Genomic DNA, 27,396 nt, shown 5'->3' on the forward strand with positions numbered 1-27,396 from the left:
ACTCTTAGGGGAAGTAGAGATGCGTGTGATGTCCAGCAGGTGGCAGTGTGAGCACATGGCAAGGCCAGTGCTGCTGCTGCTGCTGCTGTCGCTTCAGTCGTGTCCTACTCTGTGCGACCCCATAGACGGCAGCCCACCAGGCTACTCTGTCCCTGGGATTCTCCAGGCAAGAACACTAGAGTGGGTTGCCATTTCCTTCCCCAATGCATGAAAGTGAAAAGTGAAAGTGAAGTCGCTCAGTCGTGTCTGACTTTGCCATCTCATGGACTGTAGCCCACCAGGCCCCTCCATCCATGGGATTTTTCAGGCAAGAGTACAGGAGTGGGTTGCCATGTCCTTCTCCAGACAAGGCCAGTAGAGGTACTAACAAATTAACAAATCCTAAAAAAGTCTTTGCATCTGATAATTTGTAGAAGCATCGCTTGTCTCTCTTCCATTGGTGGCTTATTTTGAAAGGCTGAGCTCTTTGAATAAATGGGCAAACTACGCAAGGTGAAGGGAAATAACATGCTTGACAGCCATGTGATGGCAAGTTTGTTTGCCTTAAGCACTTTGTTGGGAGAATGATCAAATAAGGACAAGGCCGTGGTTTTGATCTCTGTAGAGGCCAGTTAGGTTTGTTCTATTGTGTGGCCAAGGGTTTCATTTGACATATGTTTAACCACCTGAAAATGTCTGTTTTGCATATGGGAGTCAGTGTTTAAGTGTTGCTCAGTCAAAGAAATTCACTAGGGTTAAAAAAAGATTGACCTCAGAGTCATGCAGACTTGGGTCCAAATTCCTGCTCCATCACACAGTGGCTGTGTAACCTCAGTAAGTTTCTCTCAATCCTTCTTCCTGTTGCCATAGTGCTGCGTGAAGGTGACAATGTAAAGAAAGTGCCTGGCATTCTGTAAGTGCTTGAGCAAGAGTAGCTAGAAATAGTAATGATGTGAAAATCCATTGACTGTTCCCATGGCAACTTGCCCGCATTCTTTGTATACCAAGGAGAGCCTGGTTTTGTCCTGGTGCCCTGTGAAGATACAGTCATTTCTTTGCTTCAGTGGAGCATCTGTTTAGAGCCTTATCCTTTCTCCTCTTGCTGGTCTCAGGCTACAGAGAGGACCCTGAAGTGGAGGACGGTCTGGGTTAGCAAGAGCAGGTTAAACGTACAGTGTTAGCATATTGCTGTGTCCCATGGCCAAATATAGATGACCTTTGGATGATCTCCCTGTCTGCAGAACTATGAATGGAATATGAGATACCTAGGTCAGGTGACTTCTCCAAGGGAAGAGCACCAGATTCCTTGCCCTCTGATCCCTCACACACACTGTTATTTAGCAGACACTCCGAACCTTTGTTACATCCATGCTGTTCTTGTAGGGATCAGTTCTCCATCTCAGTGCATAGCTCCACCATCCATTCAGTTTTGAAAGCCAGGCATCTAGGAGCCATGCTGGGTATCTCTGTCTCTGCTTTTTGAACTGTTCACCCAGTCTTGTTCAGTTTTATCTTCAAAACATCTCTTAAGTCCATTCCACGACTTATTATCTGTATTACCATCCCTCTTGTCCACGACATCCTAATTCCTTCGAGATCTCTACAGTGAACTCCCAGTGGTGGACCTGCATTCACTCTGTCCCTTCACTAGTCCCTAAATGGCAACCCACTCCAGTACTCTTGCTTGGAAAATTCCATGGACAGAGGAGCCTGGTAAGCTACAGCCCATTGGATCCCAAAGAGTCGGACATGACTTCTCTTTCACTTTCACTTTCTCTGCCCTGAAGTTAGAGTGGTCTGCCTGCTCTCTCATTGCCTACAGGGTCAGGATGAAACTTTTGACCACTGCTTACAAAGTCCTGCCTGGTCTGCCTTCATTTCTCAGCTGCAATCGTCTGTTAATAGTTCCTTGGGTTTGCTACTGTCATTTCCACCTGTGGACACTTGCCTGTGCTTTTCTCTCCTCCATTTCATTGTTAACACTATTAACCTTTCCTCGGTTCAGATAGTCTTAGGAATTCTTTTTTTTACTACCCCAATTAGGCAAAGTAATAATAATGAAACAGCAAATCCTTATATAGTAGTTATCAGGCACCAGTCCTCTCTAGGTTAACTCAACTTATTTAATCTTTATAACAACCCTGTGTAGTAGATATGCTACTGTTACCCCTGTCTTACAGATAAGCAAACAGAAACATAACAAGGTAGTACACCGACTTGCTCAAGGTTATCTGCCTGATTAGTGGTAGAAATAGTGCTAGAAGAAGTGCTAGAAGTCAAACCAAGGGCAGCTGGCTGCAGAGCCTGCCCTGGGTCTCAGACTCTTCTCCATGGTGACAGGCGCTCACAGCACCGTCTCCTCTGTAGCACCAAATACAGGTGCAGGTTTATGTTTGGTTATGGGAGCATTTATTTCCCTGAAGAGACTGTAGGCTCCATGAACACATTTGCTTTTTGCTCTCCTGGTAGCCTTTGCCATTTGGGGCCCACAGTAGGAGCTGAATAAATGCTTGGATGAGCAAATACACGTGGATGGGAACTATGGACAAGGACTGCTCGGTGCTTCCACATCCAGGCCAGACACGCTTTACATGATCTAGTTCTCAGGACAAGCTAATGAAGCAACTCTGTCTTCATCTTTCAGCTGAGGAAGCGTAGGACTAAAGAGGCCAAGGGACCTGCCTGAGGCCAGGTCTGAGGCAGGATGTGATCCACGTGGTCTGACATCAGAGCTCAGCTCTCTGCACCTTGCCCTGTTGCTTCTTCTTACCTTTTTTCCTACCCTCTTTTCCTTCCCTTCTCCTAACGTTGTTTTCTCCTTCTCTTCTTCTAGGTCCCTGAACAAGATCTTCTATTCTCAGGATATGGGAGGCATCAGCACAGTAGAAAACGAAGCTGACCATCTCTCAGGAGGCAGGTAGGCTACGGCTACTTAGTGCCAATATTACTTCACTTTGAGCTCTTAATGGTTGCAGACATTTTCAGTATATTTAGTAAGTTTATTTATTTTGTTGCATTTGGTCACACTGTTATCAGAAGGCAGGGATTTTTACATTTTTTTATCTGCAGGTTTCAGAACACTGTGCCATCATGAGTTCATCTTTATGCCAGATGTGGGAGAGCAGGGGGGCGGTGCTTTGTTTTGGCAGGAAGACACCGAAGAATAGCCCTGGTGTCAAGAGGCTCACATTCTTGTGGGGAGAGACTGACATACAAACAAAATGCCAGGGAGCAGTGTGTCATATGGATGGGGGTAGGGGGAGGGTGGTGGGCTCTGGGAAACCTTCATAGAGACATCTGCTCCACAGACCTGGGTGCAGGGCTCTGGACTTCCTGCTCAGGGCTAAGGTTCCATCCTTGTGAAATTTACAATCTGGAGGGCAAGAAGATTGTTCAGTAATTACAGATTATAATTCATATTATGAAGGAAAAGAGCAGGGTAGGATGAGAGAGAATCACAGAGCCGTGATTCAGTCTGGGGAGATGGGAAAGGGTTTCAAGAGGATGAGGCCCTGGAGCTGAGCAGGGGAGAAGGAGTGGGTATGAGGCCCACTAAGGACAGGAGTCCAGGAGTCTCGAAGCAGGAGCTGGTGCTCACATGAGGCAGGAAAGGCTTGAGGTTGGAGTAGCACAGACGGTTGGTGTGGCTGGAGTGCAGGACCAAGGGGGATAACGTGAGGGGTCAGATCAGGCAGGGCCTCGCAGGCCATGGTCCGGGGACAGATTTCACTCAACTATGATGGGAACACAATCACTGAAGGTTTTATGGAAGTGAGTGCCATAATGGGATTACTGTGTACAAGCAAGGATGGTTGCATTTTGAAGAATGAATTAGACAGGGACAAACAGGAAAGTGGAGGGAACAGTTGGGTGGAGGTTTGAGTCTGTTAGTAGTTTGTAGGATACTATGGCTAGAATGTGGCTCCTCAAGGGGATTTCAACAAGCAGAGGTGGTTGGACTGGAAGGGAACAGAATGTCCAAAATCAGGGAGCAGGAGGAAGCAGGGTGTGGTAGGGAAGTGGCTCTGCAAGGAGCAGAGGGAGGGTGGTGGTGAGAGTGCTGGGCACTGCAGTGCCCCCAACTCTGCCAAGAAGATAGAATTGGGAGATGAAGGTACTAAGCATTTAAAGCAGATCTTTAACAGATCAGCTTTGCTTTGCAGAAAGAGCTCTCCTGGGGTGCTCCAAGGAAACTCAGTGGGAGGGGAGATTGGAGCTTGGTGGTTATTGAAATCGCCCAGGGACAGGAGAGATGGTGTTTTCCCAGTAGTTGTCAACAGTGATAACTATCACTTATCAAATGCCTTATGACATGCGAGCCATTGTACCAAGTACCTGACATCTGTCATTTCTAATCTTTGTCACTGAAATTCCCCACCACACGTCCTCTAAGGGGAGCACAGGGGAGGAGAATGCTCTGATCAGATACCCCTTCCTAGCAGCCATGGAGCCTCTCAGCACTGTAGCATTCTGTTTCTATAAGGAAATCACTGTTCTTTGATGAAGCAACTCTTCTAAAGGCAGTAGAGCTGAATGCATTGAAGAAGTGAGATTTGAACCCTAATCTCTGTGATTCCAGAGACCATGTTCTTTCCCTTGTATCAAACAGTTCCTTATATCTCTAGCAAAACCTGTGGTGATGTAATTATTTATGTGAATGTTTTCCTTTCTCTACTAGAATTTGCACTTGTTGAGAACGAGCATGCATGCTAAGTCGCTCAGTCATGTCCAACTCTTTGTGACCCATGGACTGTAGCCTGCCAGGCTCCTCTATTCGTGGGATTCTCCTGGCAAGAACACTGGAGTGGGTTGCCATGCCCTTCTCCAGCAGATCTTCCCGACCCAGGGATCGAACCTGTGTCCGTTATGTCTCTGGCATTGGGAGGGGCTTCTTTACCACTAGCTCCACCTGGGAAGCCCTTGTTGAGGACAGACTGTGTATTATACATTCCTGCACCCCCAGTGCCAAGCACGGGAACTGGCATGGGGTAGGTATATTTTGACCAGAAGAACCTATATAGATGTGGTGAATATACACAATGGAATATTACTCAGCCATAAACAAGAATGGAAGGTCCCCATTTGCAGCAACATGGATGGGCCAAGGGAATACTGTACTTGGTGAAGTAAGTCAGACAGACAGAGATAAATACTATACCACTTACATGTGGAATCTAAAAAATAATATAAATGACTCTACAGACAAAACAGAAACAGACTCACAGACACAGAAAACAAACTTATGATTACCAAAGGGGAAAAGGAGGCAGGGGATAAATTAGGAGTAGGGGACTAGCAGAGACAGGCTACTTACACAGAATAGATAAGCAACAAGGATTCACTGTGTAGTGCAAGGAACGATATTCAATATCCTGTACTAGCCTGTAATGGAAAAAAATCTGAAAAAGATAGCTGAATCACTTTTCTATAAACCTGAAACTAACATGATATTGTAAATCAAATCCACTTCAGTTTAAAAACCTCTATTGCATAGAGGGTAGTTCTCCTATTAAGAATCTGAAGTCCTCTTTCATTGCCCACTTGAGTGCCTTGTCTGTTGCTGTGAGAAACAGCACAAGAGAAGAGCAGCTGGCCCATGTTTCTGTGTTTGTAAAAGTCGTCAGTCCTAATGGCTGCAGGGAATACAACCAGAGGAGAAAACCCCATGTTCTGTGCCGACTTTCCTCCAAACCTGCTCACACTGATGCCAGCTTCCCTAAGTCCACAGGCCTTTAGTTTGAGGTCCTTCACTGTGAAAGCATCGGCAGGGCTGACAAGTGGAAAATCACATGGTAAGTTTATTGCGAGGTTGTGGGTTATAGGCATCTTATGGGATATGAGAGTTCACATTACTGCAGAGATGCAGGTTTGCTGAAAGAAGAGATGGTAATTGTGCAGCCAATTAAAATTCACACTGCGTAACACCAACATTTTCTCCCAGTGCTAGCTGACAGTAGGTTTTAATTATGCAGTAATAAAAAACCCCCAGAAAAACAGCAGTAAATTACAATCTATTTCTGTGAATGATCTTAGTCCAATAGCTAAAATCTACAAATTATATAAAGCAAATATTTCAAATTAAATCACAGAATGTTTGTGGAGCTCTGTTTGTGCATAAGGCATCAGCATATTTTTAATTGCCACCTTGCCATAATGGTTAGAGAGCATGATCATTGAGTAGGGGATGGGGGACAAAGTGGAATTGGCATGTAGGGGAGGGCCTAGGAGTGAGAAACCAGAAGCTCTGGGACAATAAAAAGGAATTTAAGGGAATTCCCTGGTGGTCCAGTAGTTAAGACTTAACCTTACAATGCAGGGGGTATGGGTTGGATCCCTGGTTGGGAAGCTAAGATCCCGCATGCCTTGGGGTCAAAAAACATAAAACAGAAGCAATACTGTAACAAATGCAATAAGGACTTTAATAATGGTCAACATTTTTTTTTTTTTAAAAGGAATTTGCGTGTCAGGGCCAGTGGAGGTCTTCCTTGGCTCCTTGCAGCGTCTGGAATCAGGCAAGAGTAAGAGCTCTGCACTGCTGGCCGGGCATGGAGACGAGGGATCAGCTGTGCCCAAGGCTGGGACCACAGTTTGTTCACTTGCTCAGAGCATAACCTGTTGATGTTGGGGGCTCCAGGCTGCAAGCAGGGCATGGCTGTCTCAAGCATCTTATTTTCTTGTCCTCTTAGCAGTTCAAAACCCCTTTTTGAAGAGTCATGGTGGAGCCTGAAGCTTATAGACTTTTGGGATCCTTCAGAAAGAAAATAGTACAAAAATATCTTTTCTTTTGCAGAGTTTATAAAAGTATATTACCTTGCCAGGACTTAAGTTTAATTGATGTCACATAAATCCATTTTTATCTGTGATCCTTGGGTTCTACACTCTTGCAAGGTGTAGAGTGTCTTGAAGATGTTTGTGAACTTCATGTAGCCAAGAAAACCCATGGCAGGCAAGGAAAGCAGCACCTCCGGCCTGTCACTCACTCGGCTGTACACGTGGGTCGGGATGTATCTAAACCAGCAGCCGTTTCTTGAGTGTTTCCTTTGTGCCGGGTGCTGTGAGCAAGGCCAGTGCTTTGATGCTTCATACTTTAGCGTAGCCTTCATACTCTAGCATAATAGCTTTCATTTCATCCCTTCCCCAAATAATGTTAGCATTAACTAGCCACTTTAAAGATTTTTTTATTTTATTTTGGAGCATAGTTGATTAACAATGTTGCGTTAGTTTCAGACATATGACAAAGTGATTCAGCTGTACGTATACATTTATCTGTTCTTTTTCAAATTCTTTCCCCATTCAGGTTATTACAGAATATTGAGAAGCATTGCCTGTGCTATACAGTGGCTTGTTTCACCAGCTACTTTGAATGACAGAAACTGGGGTGGAAGGAACACTTTCTTAAGGGCCTATGTATGAATTTGCTGTTGTAGACTTTGCATTAGCAAGGGGTTGCAGGGGGTGCTTGCATTTTTTCCTGACAAGATCTTGGTACCCTGTGACAGTGCCCACGGTGGCACTAGAAGGGCCTTGGCTTTTTGGGATATCCTGGCACGTGCCCTGCCCTCTCTCACCCACCCCCGGCTCCTACAACCAGTATCAGTGGCTGAAAATGACCATGATTACGTAGATCCTAGTCCTTAACCAGGACAGTTCATAGGAGTCATCTGAGGCCCTTGATAAAAGTGGCTGATTTCTGGAGCTCTCCTGACTTCCTACAACAGACATTACAGAGACAGAGCCTGTGAATTTGTACTTTTAGCAAGTACTTTAGGTGTTTCTTAACACCAAGCAAGTTTGGGTATCACTGAACCAAAGAACATGTGAAACACTTTCTAAGGTAATAAGGGAATGTGAGTTTTCACTGGGTAAATTAATTGAATAGGTAGGAAAAGAGGGAGTGCCATAATATTCCTAATGATGGGTGATAAGTAAAAAACAGAGATAATGTAATCATGCATTTATTGCTTGCCAGGTACTACACTAAGCATCTAATGACTAAATCATTTAATGCTCCCCACAGATCTTCGAGGTAGAGCCTTTTTAACCTCCCTTTTACAGAGGGAACACATAGTAACTTGCCCAAGTCATGTAGAGGATGAACTCCAGAGCTGAACCTTGGCAGCAGGATGCTGGAGCCCATATGCTTTCTGCTATTTTTTACAGACTGAAATATTGTCTAATCTGGAGAAGCTACACCGCTCAATATGGAGGTTAGGAGAAGAGCCTAGAACACTCTGCCAGCTGCAATGGAACCCCTTAAAGACACTCTGGTTCAATATCCAGGGTCCTGAGGCTGCTGTGGTGTGGAAGGCAGTGAAGTGGAATATCATCAGGGTGAGTTTGGATCTTGTGTGTGAGACGCTGTGGGCCTCCCTGAGCAGTTTGCTGCACTCATGCCCTTGATCAAGTGAGAGGGGGTGTGGCCCTGGGTGACAGAGGCACCTGGGGGCAGTGACAGGAGTGGTGTTGTGTACAAATCCACCTACTGGGGAGGGTGATTAACAGGGTGGCGTGGTATCTAAGAGCCTTTGTTCCCTGTGTGAGTGCGTCCGTTTTCTTTTTTAAAAATTGTATTTGTTTATTTTTAGCTATGCTAGGTCTTTGTTGCAGTTTGGGCTTTTTTCTGATTGTGGCGAGGAGGGGCTAGTCTCTGGGCTTCAGTAGTTGTGGCTCCCAGTCTCTAGAGAACTAATTCAATAGTTAAGATGCTTAGATTTAGTCACTCTGCAGCATGTGGGATCTTTCCTGGAACAGAGATCAAACCCATGTCTCCTGCATTGGCAAGTGGATTCTTTACCACTGAACCACTCAAGAAGCCCGACTGTGTCCATTTTCTATTGATGCTGTAACAGATTACTATAAACTTGGCAGTTTAGAGTAACACCCACTTATTTTCTCAGTCATGTGGGTTGGAAGTTTAAGTAAAGTGTGGCCCTCTATTTAGAGCCTCACAAGACTAAAATCCAGAAGTTGGCTAGTTTGGGCTCTTATCTGGGAGTTATGGGGAAAGTTCCACTTCAAACTCATTCAGGTTGTTGGGTGAATTCAGTTTCTTGCTATTATAGAATTGAAATTCTTATTTGCTTAATAAGTGACTCCTTTCATCTTCAAATAAAGAGTGGCATATCAAGTTTTATCACCCTTTGAAACTTTGATGACTTATCTGCTACCAGGCAGAGAAAGATTTCTACTTTCAAAGTCTTATTTGATTAGGTTAGGCTCACTGAATACTCCAGGATAATCTCTTTACTTTAAATGATCAGTAAGTGTCAGTTGCTCAGTCTTGCCCGACTCTTTGCGACCCCATGGATTGCAGCCCACCAGACGCTTCTGTCCATGAGATTTTCCAGGCAAGAATACTGGAGTGGGTTGCCATTTCCTTCTCCAGGGGATCTTCCCAACCCAGGGATCGAACCCGGGTCTCCTGCACTGCAGGCAGATTCTTTTACTGAATGAACTACAAGGGAAGCCCCAAATGATCAGTGGTCTATCTGATTAGTCAACTGATTAGTTACCTTAATTACATCTGCCATGTAGTTATATAACAATGCAAATTACATAGTCAATATTTAGTGAGCAGAGGCCTTGGGGCCAAAATTCTGTCTGGCACAGTGATCTCAGGCAAGATCTCTTGGAGTTAGTGGCCTAAAAGAAATGCCGGTTTTCATAGATATGTGATATGTATAGAAACCAAGATATTTTGCTCTAACAGAAGGAGTTATATATTATTCTGAAATTCTGTGTTCCATTCCAAGACAGCATACATTTTCCAAATAATGACTTGAAAGCTAAGAATGAGCTAAAATATTTTCTTTTGGAAAATCTGCTAAAATAATACCAGAAGCAGCATGCATCATTTATCATGCCCATCCTCCACCTACCCTCCCACCTCCTCACTCACCAAGTTGATGTGAAAGTTTTCAAAAATCCTTTTCATTAAATTCGGGAGTGTAAAGCTAATAGACTATTAACCAGTGATAATGCCAGACTACGCTTTAATATGTCCCCCCCACCAGAAAAAGCATACCTCTAAGTGACGCTATTTAAAAAGAGTATTTGAACCAGTGTCTAATTTGAAGAAAATGAATACCTTGAGAAATAACATGGATACCATATAATTTTTCAGTCAAAAACTGTCAAACAGAAGTTTCCATTTACTGCAATTTTTTTTCATACTAATTTACTCTATTTGTCTTCCACCATGTCCTTTGTAGAAGTTTATTGAGTTTCGCACTCTTCTGTAAGTTATTGGAAATGAATGTGGTCTTTTATTCTATGTACACTCCAAAGAACATGCTGGCATTGAACAATGACAGTAAAGATGGAAAAAATGAAAAACTAAATGTAGTTCCAGTTTCCAAGATTTAAATGCATCATATTTTAAGGTTGGCACCTTCATATACATGCTATTTCTTGGTAGTACAGAGAAAACAAACAAGAAGCTTAATTTTCCTGAGTACAAAACAATGGGGAAAAAAAATCTATTTTTAATTAGCTTGGGCTGATATGAATGATGAGAGCAATGCAGACTCTGTATTTTATTTGCATTGTTTTTACAGTTATACAGCGATAAGTGACCTTGAATTCAGTATAATGAATGAGCCCTTTAATCAACTTTTATATGGATGATCGATTTGAAAATTTTGCTTAGCAAGATAATCCAGAGCATGCTGTCCAGGATGCATGTGTCTGACAGCTTTGTGCAGCCCATTTTGGGGCAAGGAGTAGTGTAGTGTTAGTCGCTCAGTCATGTCTGACTCTTTGCGACCCCATGGACTGTTGCCTGCCTCTGTCCATGGGATTCTCCAGGCAAGAATACTTGAGTGAGTTGCCATTTCCTTCTCCAGGGGATCTTCCCAACCCAGGGATCAAACCTGGGTCTCCTGCATTGCAGGCAGATTCTTTACCACCTGAGCCACACAGATTTGATGGGGCAAGTAGACAGAGGTGATATACCTATGTTCTTCTGTCACTTCTGTGGTGTGATCCCACTTACACTGAGTATTTTAGTTTTAGGAGAATTGAAGTTATTCATATTCCTATGAGTTCCTTTTAGAAACATTAGAAAATACAGATAAAGAAAAAAGAAGAAAAAATAATTCCATGTCACAGATAGCCTCTTTTCCTCATGGTGTGTGTGTGTGTGTGTGTGTGTATATACACATATATACACATATGTATATACACATATACACAAACATATATCATCTATCTACATACTTTCAGATTTTAAAAAATACACATGTAGATTAATTAAGCTATGTACTATGTTGTATATATACTCTGTGTCTTCAGATAGTAGCTGGTGTCTTGTGATAATGTTTACTGTGATTGCTGATTATAGTCACGATTCTGAAAATTTAGTGTTGGCGAGTTTTTGGTTGTGATCATTTGAGCCCTGTGCTTCAGTGATCCATGTGCTCATTCAGCATTTCAGCATATTCCAAAAGGCTGAATGGATGAGTGGGTCAGAGGCTGAAACATACTTAAACTCTAATTACCAGTTCAAAACAGTGTTTTTGGATTTCCCCAGTCAGTGCTCCAGGGCTCCATCTCCTGCTACAATTTGATTCTGTAGGGCTTTCAAAAGTCACTCCACTTAATTCTGCAAATCCTCAGAGGATGATAAGCATCACAGATGGAAAAACAATCTGATATTTGTTGTCAAGAGACAACAAATTAGCCAGGGTTAGAGTCAACACCCCTTCATTCCAAGTCTATGGCATCTCCTGTTACTTCACTCCAGCTCTGCCTCAGGAAAGGGAATCTTGTACAAATATTTGCATGCTTTATGCAACCAAGAGAAGTTACTCTGAAGTAAATAAAACTTCAATGATCATATCCTAGCCTTTCCCCCAGAAAACATTTACTTTTCAAAATATGTCCAAACATATTTCGAAAGCAAATCTTTAATCCTATACAACTTGAGCATAAAAATATTTCATAAAAATATTTAAACCTCTTTAAATATTTTTAAAGAGAATGAAACTATGAATTATAAACAAAAAGTAATTTCACATAAGAAATACAACAGCACTTAGCTGTTAAAGCAGAGGAATGTTGCCCTTCAAAGGGCGTTTCTATGAGAGGATTTGTTTTTGTTGTGGTGAAGCTGTTGTTTTCGCAACTATTTTGAAATTCATCCTAGCTTCAGGATCAGTTTATAAGGTATACTAGGAAAATACTCCTATTACCTGATAGTCTCACTACTGGTATTTGAGCAGACCCAAATGTATTATCCACCTTGAACATCTATTTCCGTTCTCTCCATGTAATGTTTACATCTTAAAGACAAAATGAAGTAAGAATAACTCTTCCATGATGGTGATTTGCTATCCTAGAGGCTGGGATAGCCTCTGTTTAAAGCAATGTAGACCATGTGTAAAGACCATTCTGAAAGAGAAGTTCCATAAATGTTCTGAGCAAAGCCAACAGTGCCTGTGAGAACCGTGGAGACATATTCTACACTGTCTACTTTGTAGGAGATAAAAAATGGGATGTTGAGTTCTGGCACATTGTTCAAACGATCAGTTTCTATTACTTTGTATGTTGATCTAGCATATATGCTTTCCGTATTATTAATAATAGCTGTCATTCTTTTACCTGACAAATTAACAGTGAGAGTTTCTTTGCCACTAGAAAATATATGAGGAGTTACTCTTTTGGAAAGATAGTAAGGGTTGAATAATTGAACAACAGGGTTGTATTGAAGCAATATAGTTTCTGCTGTACTGAGTTCAAGAATCAGCTTTTTCTTTGTAAACATTAAAAGTTTGTAAATGAGGTACATGTAGAGAGCCAAAAATCAATCTATATTTAATCCTTCCAGTCACTGTTAACAGACGTACAGTCCCAGGAAAGAAGGGAGAAACACAGAGATGTACAGAAATGTAGGGGCGGCATATAGAAATGCAAGCAGAGTGGGGGAATCGAGAAGTGTCTGCCTATGCCTTTACATTCTTCCCTTTTTTGTATTTTGGCCAGGACAAGGCAAAATAGACTGGATCAGAGGATCAAAGGCTGATGTTAGAAGTCTTTATGTAGGCACTAGCTCTTATTAAAAGATGGGCAGGTAGAAGGATACGTGGATGGGGGCAATCTTTGTGCTACTTACAATATAAGGAAGATTGAAAGTCCCTGTGAAACCTGCACTTTCTACACTGATTAGTGAAGTCAGGAGTAAAGAATATTAAAAAAACAAAAAAGACGTATGAATTTTTTTTTTAAAGAAAAGAGGTCATTCATATATAAACATAATATTTGGTTTTACTACAATGCATAGTGATTATTTCGAGGAGATGACCCACAGTATTCATATTTTTTGTTAAAAATGTCTTCATTATAATAACTGGAGGACTGAAGATGAACAAATACTCGAATAACTGCTGAAACCACTGAATATTTTACTGAAATGCAGTCTTTCCCTACCATCCTGAGGAGCAATAGACAAGGATTTGTAGAGTGATTTATTTCTTAGTGATCCTTTTCTTACGTAGCTTAGATCACAGTTCAACTTTTGTCCTTGAATAGAATATAATTTTCAAAATGAGGTTATTATATACACGTATGCAGATATATAGTATATGTAATAATGTTCTTTCTCACTTATTGGATATCAATAAAGGCCTTTTCCCCCAAGGGGGACTATGTTAAGTTGCAAATACTTTTAATATATTAATTTGCATGAAATGTTACCATCTATTGACCAAAGGTATCATGCTTTAGAAGAATATTAAAAACAACAGAGCTTATTTTTTGCATATGACATTAGATCCTCAGTTTTATTTCTGATGGTGTTGGTAATGAAACAGCAAAAAAAAAAAAGTCATTTAGTTGCCCCTCTGTAGAGCACATCACTTGTGGTCTGGTCTTGAAGTGTTCTTAATTAGACAGACAACCTTGTTAAAGGGAAATGGAAATAGCCAATAATTGTGCATGAGATCTAATGAAGGCATTACTGAGGGAACCAAGGAAGATATATTTCTGGACAAAAAAGAGCAGTTACTCCCTTTGTGTGACATTAGTTTCTTAAAGGAATGAAAAAAATTAGATTTTGAAGAGAACATAGAAGTTCAGTTTCAAATAATTTCAAATAGTTTCAAGAACACCCGAACTACTTGGCTTCGATTTTTTGCAAGCATGTCTTTAAGCTGGTTGAGTAAATACTGGGAATGACTGAGTGGGATATTTCAAATCAAAACTGGGTTTGAGAACTAAGGTTTAGGACAAGAGAATTAGAAAAGGATCTTAACTCCTACATAAAACAAGGCACCCCAGTGACACTTCTCACAACCAAGTGAATCAAACCAATGTAAGCAGTACCCTCAATGCTACAAACACAGACACATGCTGGATAAAAGCAAAATAACAATAAGATAATAATAATGAAATCTGAGCTTAAAAGGTGAATACCTAAGCAGAAAAATGGAGAGGGAACTCAAAGCCAGAGCAACAGAACAGAGTATATGGACTTAGGCTACAGAGAGTTAGAGGGGAGCTCTTGCATAAAGCATGGAAGATTGGATGGCTACTGCATCCATAGAAAAGAGATGAGAAAACTAAGGAAGTAGCATGGAAATTTTCTGGATGCCTGGTGCTATAAGTAAGGTTAAAAACAAAAGTCAGTTACAAGAAATCAAATTTAACTTATTTTACTATTACAGTGTTAGAACTAGAAGCTGAGAAAGTATTAACAAAACTGTTTTGAAGTCCTCAGAGAAGCAAATAGTAAACCACTAAATGTGGATTCTTCCATAAAACAGAGCCCTTAAGACATCTTAGAAAATACAACCCTCACTGAATATGAGTCCATAATTAAAATGGTAATTATGTGAGAAAATTATGCATCAGGACAGAAAATTAGCTGGTGCAAGATAGAGGAGAATTAGTACTCCAAGCAGAGAAAACAGAACAATCTGAAAGATTCTATACAATAAGTATAATTAAAGGACTTTTGAGCTTAATGAAGGAATAGAAACTGTAATAAATATGAACTGATGTATAGAAAAAGAACATGTAGATTTGAAAAAAATTCAAGTAGAACCTCTAAAAATAAAAAAAGTTGTTAAAATTATAAACAATACATGACTTAAATAACATATTAAGTACCAAAAGGAGATAACTGACCAAGTGGAGAGGGATCTGAGGAAGGTACTAGTGGGCTGAACCTAAAGATAAAAAGAAAGACAGACTAAGTATTGGCTAAGAATCATGGAGGAGAGAATGAGAAGGCCCAGCAGAAAGATGGGACAGAGGCAATAATTTAAGGTATAATGCCTGATTTTTTTGTAGAATTGAAGAAATATATTAATGCCCAAGTGGAAGAAGCACACAAGTTCTAAAGAATATGAAATAGATGTACACACAGACATCCTATGGTGAAAACTGCAGAACCATTTAAGGCATAGACAAAAATGTAAAAGCAGCCAGAGAGAAAAACTAATGTCCTGCTGACAGTTATCAACAGTAGACTGCAAAAGAAAATAGAATAACAGGTAGAAAATTTTAAGGGAAAAATCACTGTTAACTTAGAATTCTAAACCAAGTTAAACTATAAGAATTAAGATAAAATATAGACACTGTCAGATGAAGAGGAGCAGGGTGTTTATGACTTAAAGACTCTTACCCTAAGAACTACAGAAGAATGTACTTCAGGAGAGAGGACATTGAACTCAGAAGGACTTGCAAGTGAAAAAGCAATGGAGAACTAATATTGCTGAGTGTGTTGATAAATCTGAATAAGCACTGACTATAAAAATAAAATTCACTTAAGTGACAGTTAAAGTGGAAGCAACATTTCCAAAGTAATATTATGGAATATGAGGGAATGGTGCAAAGGAAGAGTGGAGTGTATATTGTTTGCTGCTGCTGCTGAGTCACTTCAGTCGTGTCCGACTCTGTGTGACCCCAGAGATGGCAGCCCACCAGACTCCGCCGTCCCTGGGATTCTCCAGGCAAGAACACTGGAGTGGGTTGCCATTTCCTCCTCCAATGCATGAAAGTGAAAAGTCAAAGTGAAGTCTCTCAGTCGTGTCGGACTCCTAGCGATCCCATGGACTGCAGCCTACCAGGCTCCTCCGTCCATGGGATTTTCCAGGCAAGAGTACTGGAGTGGGGTGCCATTGCCTTCTCCATATATTGTTTAGGAGGATACATTAATTTCAGTCTCTAAGTTATGTTTTCATATTCAAAATGTGAAAGTAAAAAGTAAAAAAAGTATAAAGAAATCAAGTCAGCAAGCCAGTAGTGGGAGACAAAGGAATTAAGAAATTCTGTCAGACAACAATAGGAAAGAAAGAAGAAAAAAATTGAAAACAAAACGAAGAGGTTAAATGGTTATATACGTGAATTTTATAGAACTTTCAAAACACATATACATATTTTATAATCATATCAGGCATATTAAGGATTATAATCATATGAGATAGGTGAAAATTACAGAGGGAAATGGGGAAAAAAAACAAAAATTAGGAGTGTGAAACTAGTGATAATTTACTGAAAAATGTGATTAATTCAACTCTTTGTCCTTGATTTAAATTATGGAGAAGGGAAAGTCAGATGAAAGAGATAAATTCAAGAATATGAATAATCATAATAATTGTAAATAGATAAAATTTGTTGAAATACATCATTGAAAGGAAACATTTTTTCTCTTTATGAGATATAGCTAAAATCTGAAAGAAAGACCTGGAGGGATGGTACGGGGAGGGAGTTGGGAGGGGAGTTCAGGATGGGGAGCACGTGTACACCCATGGCGGATTCATGTTGATGTGTGGCAGAACCAATACAATATTGTATTGTATTGTAAATTTTGTAAAATTTGTAAAATATTGTAAAGTAATTAGCCTCCAATTAAAGTAAATAAATTTAAATTAAAAAAAAAGAAAGTAAAGAGATGGAAAAAGAACATATCAGACTAATAGTAACTGAAAGAAACTTGGCATAAGAACATTAACATCAAACTAAATAGATTTAAGGCTTCCCTAATAGCTCAGTTGGTAAAGAATCTGCCTGCAATGCAGGAGACCCTAATTCGATTCCTGGGTTGGGAAGATCCAGTGGAGAAGGGATAGGCTGCCCACTCCAGTATTCGGGCCTGGAGAATTCCATGGACTGTATAGTCCATGGAGTCTCAAAGAGTTGGACATGACTGAGCGACTTTCACTTTCAAATAGATTTAAAGTCACAGAACAATATTAGGAGTAAAAGATAACTGTGGATAAGAGAGACAGTGTACCAGTAGGCTATACCAAGAGTGACATAACAAATGCACTATATTATAATGCAGTTTCAAAATATAGAAACTAAAAGTGCACAGAAATGCAAGTATAAATTGATAAAGTCCACAGTCATAGTGGGAGATTTAATAGACTTCTTTCACAATAGGTAAGTAGAAAAACATATAGAAGGGTGGATGAACACATTCAACAAGCTTGACTTAATATTTAGACAGATATAAATATACAGATTTAGATATATCCCTGCCCCTTAAAAATATAGACAATGCATGTTCTTCCAAATACAGGCCAAATATTGATAAATACTAACCACATACTAGGTCAAAAGTGAAGTCTTAATATAGTCCAAAGAATACTATCATATAAATCATGTTCTCTGGCCATAATTATCCTTTTTTTTAACTAATAAAAATATATCAAAATAGTAAGTAAAAAGCCCTCAAAATCAGCAACCCCATGTATATGGAAACTAAACAACACACCTAAACCCCAAATAGTGATCCTATGCAAGGACTTTTCTGTTTTTGAGTAATGGTTAAGTTCAAGGGCTTCCCTGGTAGCTCAGAGGTTAAATCATCTGCCTGCAATGCAGGAGACCTGGGTTCGATCCCTGGGTCAGGAAGATTCCCTGGAGAAAGAAATGGCAACCCACTTCAGTACTCTTGCCTGGAGAATCCCATGGAGGGAGGAGCCTGGTAGGCTACAGTCCATGGGGTCGCAAAGAGTGGGACACGACTGAGTGACTTCACTTTCACTTTAAGTTCAAGGATGCCCAGGAAGGCATAAAATGTAATAAAATCCAGGTATGCATATATAAATCTCTGTTATCTGGCCTCAGAGTAATCTCAAGTATGTGTTTCTGTTTCCACTTTTACAGATGAAGAAAATGGGGGTCAGTAACTTGCACGGAGTGACACAACTTATAAGCTGTGGAAACAGAATTCACCTCCATTTTCTTTAACACTGGCTTAGAGAGAGACATATAACTGGAAATTGCCTGTGAAGAGAAGAGATGGAATGGCTAATCTGTACAAGAAACCTAAGAGAAGGAAATGTAGTTGCTTCATTCGTTGGGCCATTATTCAGGGAGTCAATATGTAGAGCTCACAAGTAAAGGCACGTGAGCTCCTTAAGGAGTTGACGCTGGGTAATCAGGCTTTCCCAGAAGAGAGAATAGGGCTATCGCTTGTTTTAATAGCATTTTGTAAAATTTAACTCATGTAACAAATATTAGATATTATCATGAATGTTAAACGTTGCCCAGAAGTCCCTGTGCTTCCTGGAAGCTTTAAGGAAAATCTACATTATTTTAGTGGTAAATTTCAGATAACAGAGTAGCATGAGCACTTAACTAGGAGATTTTCATTATCTCCCTGGCCTAGAGAGTAAAATAAAGTGATGCATAGTGAACTTTGTGTGTGTGTGTTTGTGATTAAAGTAATTCCTTTTTTTAAAATTATGTAACCATTTTTAAATTGAAGTATAGTTAATTTACAATATGTGTTAGTTTCAGGTATGCAGCGAAGTGATTCAGTTATACACAGTTTTTTTTAAAAATTTTATTATTTATTATTATTTTTAATTATTTAATAATAATAATTATTATTTTTTTTATTTTATTTTTTTACTTTACGATATTGTATTGGTTTTGCCATACATCAACATACATCCGCTACGGGTGTACACGTATTCCCCATCCTGAACCCCACTCCTACCTCCCTCCCCATACCATCCCTCTGGGTCATCCCAGTGCACCAGGCCCAAGCTTCTTGTATCCTGCATTGAACCTGGATTGGCGATTCATTTCTTATATGATATTATACATATTTTAATGCCATTCTCCCAAATCATCCCCCACCCCCACAGAGTCCAAAAGACTGTTTTGTAAATCTGTGTCTCTTTTTTTTTTTAATTTTATTTTATTTTTTAACTTTACAATATTGTATTGGTTTTGCCATATATCAAAATGAATCTGCCACAGGTATACATGTGTTCCCCATCCTGAACCCTCCTCCCTGCTCCCTCCCCATACCATCCCTCTGGGTCGTCCCAGTGCACCAGCCCCAAGCATCCTATATCCTGCATCAAACCATCTGTGTCTCTTTTGCTGTCTCGCATACAGGGTTGTCGTTACCATCTTTCTAAATTCCGTATATATGCGTTAGTATACTGTATTGGTGTTTTTCTTTCTGGCTTACTTCACTCTGTATAATAGGCTCCAGTTTCATCCACCTCATTAGAACAGATTCAAATGTATTCTTTTTAATGGCTGAGTAATACTCCATTGTGTATATGTACCACAGCTTTCTTATCCATTCATCTGCTGATGGACATCTAGGTTGCTTCCATGTCTTGGCTATTATAAACAGTGCTGCGATGAACATTGGGGTACACGTGTCTCTTTCAATTCTGGTTTCCTCGGTGTGTATGCCCAGCAGTGGGATTGCTGGGTCATATGGCAGTTCTATTTCCAGTTTTTTAAGGAATCTCCACACTGTTCTCCATAGTGGCTGTACTAGTTTGCATTCCCACCAACAGTGTAAGAGGGTTCCCTTTTCTCCACACCCTCTCCAGCATGTATTGCTTGTAGACCTTTGGATCGCAGCCATTCTGGCTGGCGTGAAATGGTACCTCATTGTGGTTTTGATTTGCATTTCTCTGATAATGAGTGATGTTGAGCATCTTTTCATGTGTTTGTTAGCCATCTGTATGTCTCTTTTGGAGAAATGTCTATTTAGTTTATACACAGTTTTATATAGCTACTTCTTAAGATTCTTTTCTATTACAGATTATTACAAGGTATTGAGTATACTTCCCTGGGCTATATAGTAGGTCCTCGTGGTTTGTCTATTTTATATATACTAGTGTGTGTCTGTTAATCCCAAACTTCTAATTTTTCTCTCCACTGACCTGCATCACCATGATCTCCTTTGGTCATCATAAGTTGGTTTTGTATTTATGTGAGTCTATTTCTATTTTGTAACACATCAAAATTTAAAGTAAGATAACAGTATCATGTTGTTGTTTTTTAAGCATTTTTGAAGACTATATTTTACCCCACCTAGAGATAAATAGGTATCCTTACCTCCTCTTCTTCTAGAAGTAAATGGATTTTCTTCTAGCTGTCTTTTTCAGAGTGTAGGTCTTTTAAATGTCCTGACAATGCTGTCCTTTCAATGGGCCAAAAGTTTAAGCTCCTGTTCTCCCAGACAGCCATTGGTCCCCAAAACTCTAGTTTTGTGGTGTTAACATTTAATCCCAGGGCACTTCTGGCTGCTGAGTTTGCCTACCATTTTGGTTTCAGCATATTAATTTTATAAGTTTTGGGGATTTCTGTTTCTTTCTTGTAAGCTGAGCAATGCATTTGAACTTGCATTTGCATTTTTTTATCCGGTGTCTAGATTTTCTGTGGCAGGTGGGCTTTTCAGAACTTCTAGTCTGACAAGTGCATATCCTTAAAGCATTCTCCTTACTGCAGTTAGAGTGAAATTTCCAAATATGAGTCTGACCATATCTCAGATTACTGTTCAAAACTCATCAATGACCTCAATAAAGCCCATATTCTTCTTTTCTTCTAGGATGGTTAATTTATTTCTTTTCTTTTTAAACTTTTAAAGTTTGTGTTAGATGTAGCTGATTAACAGTGTTGTGATTGTTTCAGGTGAACAGTGAAGGGACTCAGCCATACATGTAGAGGAGCCCACGATGCTCCTCTGTCCACGTGATTTTCCGGGAAATATGTATTCATTCTCCCCTAAACTCCTCTCCCGCCCAGGCTGCCACATAAGATTGAGGAGAGTTCCATGTGCTATACAGTAGGTCCTTGTTGGTTATCCATTTTAAATATAGCAGTGTGTACATGTCCATCCCAAACTCCCTAATTATCCCTTTCCTCATCCTTCCCCCTGGCAACCATAAGTTCATTCTCTAAGTCTGTGAGTCTCTTTCTAAGTTCATTTGTATCATTTCTTTTTAGATTCCACATATAAAGGATGTCATACAATATTTCTCCTTCTCTGTCTGCCTTATTTCACTCAATATGACAATCTCTAGGTCCATCTATCTTGCTGCGAATAGCATTATTTCATTCTTTTTAATGGCTGGGTAATATTCCATTGCTATATATACTACATCTTCTTTATCCATTCCTTTGACTGTAAGCCCACATTCTTGAAATGGTCCGTCAGCACCTGGGCAATCTGGAAACATCTCTATCCTCATCAGGTGCCTTCCTCTCTTCACTTCAGCCTGAGGTGGTATTTCTTTCAGCCTCAAGACTTTCACATATACTTCTCTCCTGGATCACTTTCCTTGAATGCTCTCCTGTATCACACTTCCTGGGTCACTTTTCTTGAATACTTTTATCTAGTTAACTTTCTTGCTAGCATCTAAGTTCCATGAGGAATGGGGTCATCTTTGTAGGTTCCTTGCTGCATGCCACATGTTCTGATATTTTAGACCTTCCACAGTATTTGTTGAATGGTGTGGTTTAGTTGCTAAGTCGTGTCCGATTCTTTGTGACCCCATGGACCGTAGCTCACCAGGCTCCTCTGTCCATGTAATTTTCCAGGCAAGAATACTGTGGGTTGCCATTTCCTTCTCCTTATTCCCCACCCAGGGATTGAACCTGGGTCTCCTGCGTTGCAGGTGGATTCTTTACCAACTGAGTCACCAGGGAAGCTATGATTCCCATAGGAATCATTCAATAAGTGAGCTACTTGTCTTCATCTTTACACTTACTTTTCCTCCTCTGTTCATTGTCTTTTGAATAGGACCATGCATTATCTTTCAGGCTAGAAACTGGAGCCATTTTAGTCTCCTCTCTCTTTTACACTACCACTAGTAATCAATAATCTTGCTGAATATCTAAGAAAATTATTCTTTCTTTTTAGTCTTGCTACCACTATCCTGCCTGAGTTCATTATTGCTTACTTAGATTATTACATATATTTCCTAACTGAGTAACATGCTGTAGCTTGGCTCCTGCAAACAAATCTATTTTCCTTCCCTTCTTTAAGTTCTTAAATGTTTGCCCACTAATGCCTTAGTCTGACATGCACATTTGTTGTGTTCCTTCTTCATCTCCTATCCCTCTCTATTCCACATGCATCACAAGCTTGAGCTACATTAATCAAACTTTCATAGAGCACCTATTATTTGGCAAGCTATATACTAGAAACTGTAACCTACATCACTTCAGTTACTCCTCTGAAACTCTGAGTTTGTATTTTCCCCAGGAGGGAACAGAGATGTAGGGAGGAATGACGTGGTCTCTAGATCATGTTGCTGACCTGTGGCAGAGCCAGGACTGAAAGCCAGATCTTCTGAACTCCAGGACCCATCTTCGTTCCCTTAGTGTGTTTCCAGGAAAAAAAGTTTGAGAACATCTTGGAGAAGAATGAAATCTACCATTGAGTCACTGAGGCAAATGGCAAGATGATGTCATGGTGATATAAAAATCAGATGGCAATTAAGAGATGCATCTTTAAAAGGTCTTCAAGGAAGCTTTTTGTTATTTTCTGTTTTTTTTTTTTTTTCTTTTCTGGTTTCTCTCCACCTCTTCCTTTCCCAGTCCATGGAAACAAAATCAAATAATATTCCTTACCCCAACCCTAGACAAAATTAGAAGATAGGGCTTTTTAAAACAAACAAACAAACACTTTTTATTTATTTTAGAATATAACCAGTGAACAATGTGGTGATAGTTTCAGGTAGACAGCAAAGGGACTCAGCCATACAAAAACATTTATCCATTTAGAGGGCAGGTTTTATATGAATCATTTTGAGATGTCTTCTAACAGAGTTTAGAATTATATTTTCCTTGACTTTCAGTCTTCAGATTTGCTTATTACTGTTTGATGCTCATGTTTTTTCCGTCAGTCATATGGAAGGAGCACCTGGGATCTATGTGTGCCCCCAGTTTCCTTTCCTGGGTATTTCCAGACCCTGTGGGGAAGCAGTAAAGAATCTGCCTGTAATGCAGGAGACATGGGTTCAATCCCTGAATCAGGAAGATCCCCTGAAGGGGGAAATGCCAACCCACTCCAGTATTCTTGCCAGGAAAATCCCATGGACAGGGAAGCCTGGTGGGCTATAGTCCATGGGGTCGCAAAGAGTTAGACATGCCAGCACAGATGCACATGTACATGTAGAGCCTAAATAGCGGTTCTTAGAGCTAGGATCTGGATTCCCTGAGCCAATCCATTTACCTACTCCTCCTTGTCATACCTCTAAATAACTACTGAATTCTTCATTTCTTCTCCAGCTTCCCAATAGCCTTTTTAACCACTGACTTTGACCATCTCAGATTTATCCTGCACATTATTTCCAGAGTAATCTGTTTGAAGCACAAGTATAACTGTGTTATTTCTTTGCTTAAAAAACAAAAACAAACAAACAAACAAAAACCGAACCTCTCAGTGGCTCCTGGTTAGCACAGGGTAAAAGTCAAATAGCTCAGCATAGCCGATACCTGGCCCTGCCCCAGCTTTCTCTCACAATCCAATGACATTGAATGAATGTGGTTTCTTAAAATGCTGACTTTTTAAAAAATTTAACTTATTTTGTAATTAAATATAGTTGCTTTACAATGTTGTGTTTCTGATGTACAGCAAAATGATTCAGTTATATATAGACATACAGTAAGACCTTGTTGTTTATCCATTCTGTATATAATAATTCACATCTGCTAATCCCAAATTCCCAATGCATCCCTCCCCTTGCCTAGCACTGGCAACCGCAAGTCTGTTCTCTACATCTATGAATCTGTTTCTGTTTTGTAAATAGGTTCATGTGAGTCATATTTTAGATTCCACATATAAGTGACATCATAATGTATTTTTCTTTCTCTTTCTGACTTATTTCACTAGTATGGTAATCTCTAGGTCTCTCCATGTTGCTGGGCTCCCCTGGTAGCTCAGTTGGTAAAGAATCTGCCTGCAATGTGGGACATCTAGGTTTGATCCCTGGGTTGGAAAGATCCCCTGGAGACAGGATAGGCTACCCACTCCAGTATTCTTGGGCTTCCCTAGTGGCTCAGACAGTAAAGAACCTGCCTGCAATGCAGGAGATCTGGGTTCAGTCCTGGGTTGGGAACATCCCCTGGAGGAGGGCATAGCAACCCACTCCAGTATTCTTGCATGGAGAATCCCCACGGACAGAGGAGTCTGGTGGGCTACAGTTCATGGGGTAATAAAGAGTTGGGCATGACTGAGTGACTAAGCACATCCATGTTGCTGCAAATGGCATTATTTCATTCTTTTTTATGGCAAGGTAGTATTACATTGTGTATATGCACCACTTCTTTATCCATTCATCTGTTAATGAACTTAACTGCTTCCATGTCTTCGCTAATGTGAGCAGTGCTGCTATGACCATAGGGATGCATGTTTCTTTTCAAATTAGAGTTTTATTTGGATATATGCACAGGAGTGGGATTGTGGATCATATGGTAGCTCTATTTTGAGTTTTTTAAGGAACATCCGTGATGTTTTCTATAGTAACTACACCGATTTACATCTCCATCATTACCGTAGGAGGGTTTCTTTTTCCTCTATACCTTCTTCAGAATTTGTTATTTGTAGACTGCAAAGAGTTGACTCATTGGAAAAGACTCTGATGCTGGGAGGGATTGGGGGCAGGAGGAGAAGGGGATGACAGAGGATGAGACGGCTGGATGGCATCACTGACTCAGTGGACGTGAGTCTGAGTGAACTCCGGGAGTTGGTGATGGACAGGGAGGCCTGGCGTGCTGCGATTCATGGGGTCACAGAGTCAGACAAGACTGAGCGACTGAACAGAACTGAGACTTTTTTAAGATGGCCACTCTGACTTGAATGAGGTGGTGCCTATTGTTAGTTTTGATTTGCATTAAGGAACCACTTTTTATACTTCTTCAGACAGATGGTGGGATTGGGTTATTTTGTTAGACACAGTTACCCTGTGCCTAATATTTCTGAGAATATTTCAAAGATGAATGGATTTCTAACTCCCTGGTCTCAAACCTGATCTGATGCAGCTAGGAGAAGCAGGCTGTGACATCACACAGTGTGGTACAGAAACCACCAAAGCAGGGTCAGAGGGTCAGGTGGGGACTTGAGGACTCTTTCATTAGGCCATGGGTAAGTTCATGGAAAATATCTACAGTCCCAGGAGACTCATTCTTCAGCCACTGTAACAAAGACATTCTGAAGAGTTCAGTGCTGGTACCTCATTAAAGACTGCATTTAGCTTGGGTTCATTCTCCCACTCCTCAACTCCTGTTCATCCAGCAGAACTTTGAAATATTGTAAATGTCCAGCCCTTGCCAACATAATTCCATTACAGATAACCAGTGAACCCCAAACAGCAAAAGCAGAATAGGCAAAGCTTCAGATCAAATCGCTATCATGAAGGAGAAGCTTGAGTTAATTTCATGAATGTGTGGATAAAGAAAAAGAGAAACTAGAACAATTAGAGAGGAGGTGTCCTCTAGACAAAGGACTCCTAACAGGAGTTATGCCCCTAAAAGACATGGACATGGAAGACAGTGTTTTAAATAATAATTCAAAAACATTCTCCTAAAATAAAAAAAAGAACCAAATGACCATGTTGAAAAGACTGTACTCGGGGTGGGGTGAAATATAGCTGTCTAGATCAAGATATATTCTGCTCAAGTTACACATTATATCAAAATTATCAAAGATTAAAAAACAGAAGTTAAAATACTGGAAGTACTTTTGGAGAGAAGAAGCAATTCACCTTTAAGAGGTCAGTGCCTGGAATAGCTTCAGACTTCTTCCCAAATGTAATTCTAGGAGACAACAGAGTAGCTGCTACAGAGTTCGGAAGGAATATGTGGCCCCAGATATTATAATTGTCCAAGTTTTCATTCATTTATAAGGTAGCAAGTAAACATTCTTAAATATGGAAGAATTTATGGAATATGATCCCTATGATCCCTTTGTAAAAGTACTCCTTGACAAAAACAAAACGGACACAAACCAAGCCAAACAAAAACCCCAGAGAATCAAAAGGTCAGTCAGAGTACTGAACTCGGAAATGGAGAAGATATGACAAAGGCACATATAGGATCATTGACTCCAAAGAAGTACGGACCTAAGATGAAACACCTAGGGGATTATGGTTGTGAACGGAGTGGAAATGTTACATATTTTAGGGCAGAAAAACAGTAAAACACCAAGATAAACGTGGAGGTAGGGAAAAGAGAAAGGAGGAGGGAAGAAGGGAACAATTTTAACATTTCATCCTCCGTAACAGGGTTGATGTGAACTAAAGCTGAAACATGAAGTTAAGAATAAGGAAAATATAATAGTCATTTATCGGAAGTTCAGCAATTTCCTTTCGTTTTGTTTCAGATAATTATACTTCTGTTAAATTAATGTAAAATTATACTTAATACTCCCAGTTAAAATGTTATATATGTTCCAGTCCTATTGTCATAAAATTCTTTCTGTCCAACTCTGCTCGCCTGTCTGAGTGGCAGTATGTTTAAGGCAGAGCTTCTCAACTTTATTGTGTCTATGAATCACCTGGGGTCCTTCCTGGAGTGTAGGCTTGGGGGAAGGGCATGAAACTCTGCATGTTGAGTAAGTTCCCAAGTGCTGCTGGCTTCCCAGGTGGCGCTGGTGATAGAGAACTCACCTGCCAATGCAAGAGGCATGTGAGATGCAGGTTTAATCCCTGGGTGGGAAAGATCCTCTGGAGAAGGGTGTGGCAACCCATTCTAGTATTCTTGCCTGGAGAATCCCATGGACAGAGGAGTCTGTTGGGCTACAGTCCATGGGATCACAAAGCGTCGGACACGACTGAAGTGACTTAGCGTGCACACACACACTCAAGTATTGCTGGTGCTGCTGCTGCTTGGACCTTACTTTGAGCAGCAAAGGAATTTAGGCTGTGAACACTGACCTGGTCCCAGATGGCCTACACTGGATTGCTGGAGCCACTGCTGCTGCTGCTAAGTCGCTTCAGTCGTGTCCGACTCTGTGCGACCCCATAGACAGAAGCCGACAGGCTCCCCCGTCCCTGGGATTCTCCAGGCAAGAGCACTGGAGTGGGTTGCCATTTCCTTCTCCAATGCATGAAAGTGAAAAGTGAAAGTGAAGTCGCTCAGTCATGTCCGACTCTTAGCGACCCCATGGACTGCAGCCCACCAGGCTCCTCCGTCCATGGGATTTTCCAG

General features: G+C 40.5%; 1 long non-coding RNA gene across 4 annotated transcripts in view; it reads left to right on the forward strand.

The window, feature by feature from the left end:
- Positions 1-18,623, forward strand: part of LOC147363449 (uncharacterized) — a 154,894-nt gene extending 136,271 nt beyond the window's left edge. For 2 of the 4 annotated variants that reach the window (XR_015137112.1, XR_015137114.1), the window contains 3 exons: positions 2,813-2,896; positions 8,140-8,310; positions 18,091-18,623. This is a non-coding gene — a long non-coding RNA (uncharacterized LOC147363449). Of the gene's footprint in view, positions 1-2,812; positions 2,897-5,525; positions 5,772-6,431; positions 6,498-8,139; positions 8,311-18,090 lie in introns of those variants that run through there. The other 2 variants (XR_015137113.1, XR_015137115.1) reach the window with 2 other exon arrangements.
- Positions 18,624-27,396: the final 8,773 nt, after the last annotated feature.

Source organism: Bos grunniens, chromosome 11 (genome assembly GCF_055505025.1).
Source record: "Bos grunniens cultivar Pamir isolate PY7600 chromosome 11, Bosgru_T2T1.0, whole genome shotgun sequence".
Lineage (NCBI taxonomy): Eukaryota > Metazoa > Chordata > Mammalia > Artiodactyla > Bovidae > Bos > Bos grunniens.